The sequence below is a fragment of the Sminthopsis crassicaudata genome, chromosome 1, assembly GCF_048593235.1.
Source record: "Sminthopsis crassicaudata isolate SCR6 chromosome 1, ASM4859323v1, whole genome shotgun sequence".
Lineage (NCBI taxonomy): Eukaryota > Metazoa > Chordata > Mammalia > Dasyuromorphia > Dasyuridae > Sminthopsis > Sminthopsis crassicaudata.
Genome location: NC_133617.1, coordinates 505966092 through 505972125, shown reverse-complemented (window position 1 = coordinate 505972125; position 6034 = coordinate 505966092). Strand labels below are relative to the sequence as shown.

Genomic DNA, 6034 nt, shown 5'->3' with positions numbered 1-6034 from the left:
TTCATTTTTATTATATTAACTAGTCTAGCCATGAACAATTGATGTTTTTCCAATTATTTAGATCTGACTTCATTTGTGTAAAAAATGTTTTGTAATTATGTTTATATAGTTCTTGGGTTTGTCTTGGCAGGTAGACCACCAAGTATTTCATTTTGTATATAGTAATTTTAAATGAAATCTCTCTCTCTCTTGCTAATGGATTTTGTCAGTAATATATAGAAATGTTGATGATTTGTGTGAATTTATTTTATATTCTGCAACTTTGCTAAAGTTGTTTGTTAATTATTTCAAATAGGATGATTTTCTAGGATTCTCTAAGTATATAATCATATCTATTAAGAGTGATAGTTTTATTTCCTCATTGACTATTCTAATTCCTTTAATTTCTTGTGGTTTTTGTTAGTTAGTTTGTTTGTTTGTTTTTTTCTTATCCCTGCAGCTAACATTTCTAGCACAATGTTGAATCATAGTGGTGATAATGAGCATTCTTGTTTCACCCTGATCTTTTTCACCCCAATGTTATTGGAAATGTGTTCAGCTTCATTCAATTACAAATAAATACTTGCTATTGGTTTTAAATAAATACTACTTATTTTAAGGAAAGTTCACTTTATGCACTTTAGTATTTTTAATAGGAATTAGTGCTGTATTTTGTCAAAAGCTTTTTCTGTATCTTTTGAGATTATCATATATGATTTCTCTTGATTTTGTTATTAATATGGTCAATTATTGTAATATTTTTCCTGATATTGAATCAGTCCCAAATTCTTGGTATAAATTCCACTTGGTCATAATGAATTAGCTTGTTTATAAATTGCTTAATCTTTTGCATAATATTTAATTTTTTTCATCAATATTCATTAGGGAATTGGGCCTGTGATTTTTCTTTCTCTATTTTGGCTATTCTTGGTTTAGATATCACTGCCATATTTGAGTCATAGAAAGAATTTAGCAATACTCCTCTTTTGCCTATTTTTACATATAGTTTACATATTACTGGAATTAAATATTTAAATGTTTGGTAGAATTGACTTGTGAATCCATCTGGGTCTGGAGATTTTTTTGGTTGTTGTTCAATTTCTTTTTTCTAAACTGAAACAATTTAAGTAATTTATTTTCTCTTCTGTTATTCTGGACAATTTATATGTTTATAAATATTCATCAATTTTGGTTAGATTGTCAGACTTGATGCTGTTCAATTAGGCAAAATAGCTCTTAATTATTGCTTTAATTTATTTTTCCTTGGTGTATGTATGTATTTATGCCATGTACGTATATGTATGTATGTGTGTATGTATGTGTATCTCTGGGTTCTCGTTCTTCTCTCTTCTCTACCAGCCACGAAGTTCTCATTACAGGTGATAAGGGGAGAAGCCTTTCCCATTCCTTCCAAGAAGTGTTATGATATGCTGGTGTGATAATAGAGCAGCCAGAGGAAAATGTGAAAAAAGAATTAGCTTAATGCTTGTTCTGGATTTTTTTTTTATTCATTTTTCCAAATTATCCCCTCCCTCTCTGCACTCCCTCCCCCCGATGGCAGGTAATCCCATACATTTTACATGTGTTACAATATAACCTAGATACAATATATGTGTGTAAATACCATTTTCTTGTTGCACATTAATTATTAGCTTCCGAGCTTGTTCTGGATTTTAAGATGGTGGATAACTTATTTTCTCTTTAGAAAGCTAAACTCTTTTATGTCTATTCTCTCCCTCTCTTTCTCTCTCTCTCTCTCTCTCTCTCTCTCTCTCTCTCTCTCTCTCTCTCTCTCTCTCTCAAACACACACACACACATATTCATCCACACTCAGCTACTAGCATGATCCACCAAGTTATTTTTATAATAATTGAGCTATTTCATTCTCCCATCTCATTTATATAAGAATCATTGTCCCAGAATGTGGCCAGCTATATCTCCTCAAAGTTCTAGGGTCCTACTGAATATTTGGGATGTATATATATATTTTTCTTACTGAGTTTGTCCTAAACCCTCTTTCTGGTATGTCCACCATATATAGTTAACCACAAGTGATTAGTGTCCTAATTCCCACTTAAGTAATCAATACAATTAGCTTGTACAAAGGGCTATTTACTGTGAAAATATAATAAGAAAAAAATGTTGAAACATGTTTTTTTTAAATATCTTAGGGCATACTGCACCATATCACCCCAATTTCTGAAGAAAATGGCTTCATATTTTCAATTTACATAGCATCTGCTGCACCAAATGAATTTCCAAAAATGTAATAGCCATTGAACAGTTAAATTCTACAGCTGAACTACACCAGAAGGTTGCTCAGTACTGCATTCTCTGTTCAGTTAATAATAAGTTAATTAAGTGTTTTCAATGTATTGTAAACACTGCCATTCTTTCATGGACTCTGTTCCTGGATGTCTGATAACTTTTTGTCCTGATCTTTCAAATCTCACAAAAAAAAAAAAAAAAATCATCCATTTCTGTCTCCTGAAATGAAAAAATAACAACCTGAAGAAGCAGAAAAACAGTGGATGATATGTTAAACCTTTTAAAGAACAGGACTTTCCAAAAGTTTTAGAACCTATTTCTCCCCCTCAAAAACTGCCCAAGGAAGAAAAAGAATAGTAGTTCAAAAACCAATAATTTTTTAATAAACTCAAATCTTAAGTGTGTAATCAATCCATAGTTTATTTCTTAATCACATAGTTTTCAGCTGACTGAATACAGTTCTGGAATTTTTTGAACATTTTCCAAATCAAGGGCAGAATCTTCCATTACATCTCATTATTTCTTAGACTCCTAGCCCTCTCCTACGTGGGATAACATTCAGTGGTTGCTAAATTTCTGTCTGATATTGTTAATTGGCAGTTTTGAAGAATGAAGGCATACCGAAGTCCATATTAACAAAAGCTTAAGTTTTCTATAAAGAAATGAGATCATGATAGCAAATATACATAAATGTATTAAATATATGGCATATATATATGTAATAGGGGGACTCATCAATGAAATCAGTCCTTATAAACATGCACAGAGGCAACTGATGTTCATGTCCATTTGGAAGAAAGTTAGGGAAAATCTACATTGGAGGACTCATGGTTATGTATAATGGAAGTACTTTGAAAATTTGGAATATACAAAGACTTAAGCAGTGTATATGAAGTTTCTATAATTGGCTTATAGCTGGTCAGCCAAAAAAGACCATTCAAAAGACTACAGGAATACTTTATAACATTCCCTTCAGATTTCTGATGGACTTTACCAAAAAGGTGTGGTTACTTTGGTTTGCTTTCTAGTGATAATGACTTTCTCTTCTACTCAGGCAGCTAAATTGTAGTTTTGAATCTGTGTCAGGTGGACTATGGGCAAGCCACTTAATCTCAACTGCAAAATAAGAATCATAATTGCAGCTATCTTTCAGAGTTGTGAGAAATAAATGTAATATTTGGTTTTTGTTTTCTTGTTTTTTGCAATCCACAGAGCAGCACATCTATTATTATATAATTATATAATATATATAATATTATTATATTGTTATATAATAACATAAAAGATTAAAATAGCATGGGAAAATGTGCACCACTATTTTAGCCTAATGAGTAGAAAAAAAGTATTATCTTCTGAGTATCTTCTAACTTCATTGACCATATTCTATTCAGTTCTAGTTAGAGAAGCTTTGAGGTAGAGTAATCCTATCTCCTTTTAGCAGGATCCAGCCAAGTTTCCTTGACTTTTTTTTTTTTAGAGTGAATCTCCTCTGCATCATCAGTACAAGATTCATATATACATAGATAGAATTAAGCAGCCCTCTATTCTCATATTTACTTGCTCTTATAGCCACACTTGAATTCAGGACCAATTATGAAGACATCTGAAGATGAGGTTGATGGGCTGCACCATCACCTTCTGTAACTTCTTGCTCTGGCTGTGGGTACACCATGGCATGAGCATACCCAAATGAAATATTTGTAATGCCTAAGACTGTGCCTAGATTATAATAGGAGCTTAATATTTGTATGTGATCTTTTCCTACTTTCATTCTAAGCACTCAAAAATCTTAGTAATATGTTGGAGTAATGTAGTTCTTATCTTCATAAGAACTATATCAGGATAGATCAGAACATTATTACTTGACATATATACACTAGATTCCAGTATTATTTTGCCACTCCTAGAACCCTGTTACAGTCAACAAGAAGTTGTCTACCTTTCCTTTCATGTAATTTAGTGAAAGGCTTGTTGAGTTCAGTTCTATGAAGTCTTTCATCTTTTTGATGGTTTGTTTTTGAAGTCTAATTTCTTAAATTGAACAAATGCAATGTAAGATATCTTATCTGAATTGCCAGTTTAGTTAAGACTGTTGAGCTTGCTAGAATTAAAATACTTTCAAAAGTGGAATAAGAAACAAAATTGTCAGGAACATCTTAAATCACATAACAAGGATAAATTAAAATGTGAAGACAAGGTTCATGTTAATTTAACTAGATTCTTGATAAACTATTCAGTAGGCAGGCAACAACCACAAACTGCCAGTTGTAATTTCGAGCTGAAAGAATCTTATTCACTAACTACACAATAAAATATATAAATGTGCATGTTTGAGCTGACAGTTTTATGCAGAAATCAGGTTAATGGGCCCCTACTGCCACATGTCAGGAAGGTCTTGGTGCATGTCAATGGAATTATCCCTTTCACTTACCTCCACCTAATTTTGCCTGAAAGATAGTTATGAAAGTTTTTTTGTTATTTTCTAAAGAACTTTTGAATAACAATATAGAGAAAAGGGAAGAAGCAAAGAAAATAGAAGAAAAAAAAGAAAAGAGGGGAAAAAAGAATAATGAGAAGAGAGAAAGTAACATGAGGAGAGAAGAAAAGAATTTTTTTAAAAAAGAGAAAGAATTAGGGAACAGAAGAGGAGTCATACTTGATAGTGAATAAAGAAAAGATAAAGGAAAAGAAAAGGAGAGGAGAAAAATGGCTATCATTGTTTTAAAACCTTATCAATAAGGAAAAAAATTATTAAACTGCTTGCCTTGTCTTATATAGACTTAATGCAGAGGAAAGTAGAATCAATAATTGCAAAAGGGAACAATTCTTTATAAATAATGGATCTCATGATTAGTTGCCATTTATTATCAATATTCTTTCCATATAAATACTAGATATGGTTGTTTATATTTCTTCCCTATCTTATTCATGACTCCCTATAATTTCTTTTTTTATTCTATCAAATAAACACAAGACATATTCAGCATATGCTTGTTTTCTAACTTTGTCTTCTTTATCTCATTCAGTAGCCTCTAGAAGCCAGTTGTAGAATTTTAGAAGATATAGAAATAGAATCACAAAATGTCAAATTTAAGAGTGATCTTAGTAATTTAAGATTACTGTGTCTAGTTGGACATCTGAACCAACTCACAAATGAATAAAAATAATATAATAAACTTCTTATCCAGCTTTTTCTTTGAAAACCTACTCTTGAGGTAATTCATTTGAACAGTCCTGTTTAGTAAGACCAAATGTTTGTTTTTGATTTTGTGCCTGAGATCAAGACTAAATTTGCATATTAGCTCTTCCAACAATCAATCTGAATTGCTCTCAAGTGCCAAAGACACATCTAATTTTGATTTCATATGATAAGCCTTCATATGTGTGAGGTCATTCATTATGTCCTCATTCTTATCTTCATCATCCTCACCATTATTATTATTATTCCTACATTTCTGATTCTTAGAGGGTCAAATCTCACGGACCTTAATCATCTTGATTGTTCTCTTATTCCAAATTATTTGGAATTCACATTCCAAATTATCAATATATTTTCTAAATTGGTTTGGGGAGACACATCTGGAAGTAAAGAGTACTCTAACAATGATAGAGCATTGTGGAACTATCAACTCTCTACTCCTGTATATTATGCCTCTCTAAATCCTAAAATAGAATTCAAATTTTTGCTTTTCATCATAATGTTAACTCATTTTAAGATTGTAATGTATTTAAATCCCCAGATTATTGTCAAATGAACATCTTTTTAGACATATCTCTGATGTTTTA

At 31.3% G+C, this 6034-nt stretch overlaps 1 pseudogene; it reads right to left on the bottom strand.

Moving 5' to 3' along the window:
* Positions 1–3641: 3641 nt before the first annotated feature.
* LOC141550638 (small nuclear ribonucleoprotein E-like) lies at positions 3642–3925 on the bottom strand (annotated as a pseudogene).
* Positions 3926–6034: the final 2109 nt, after the last annotated feature.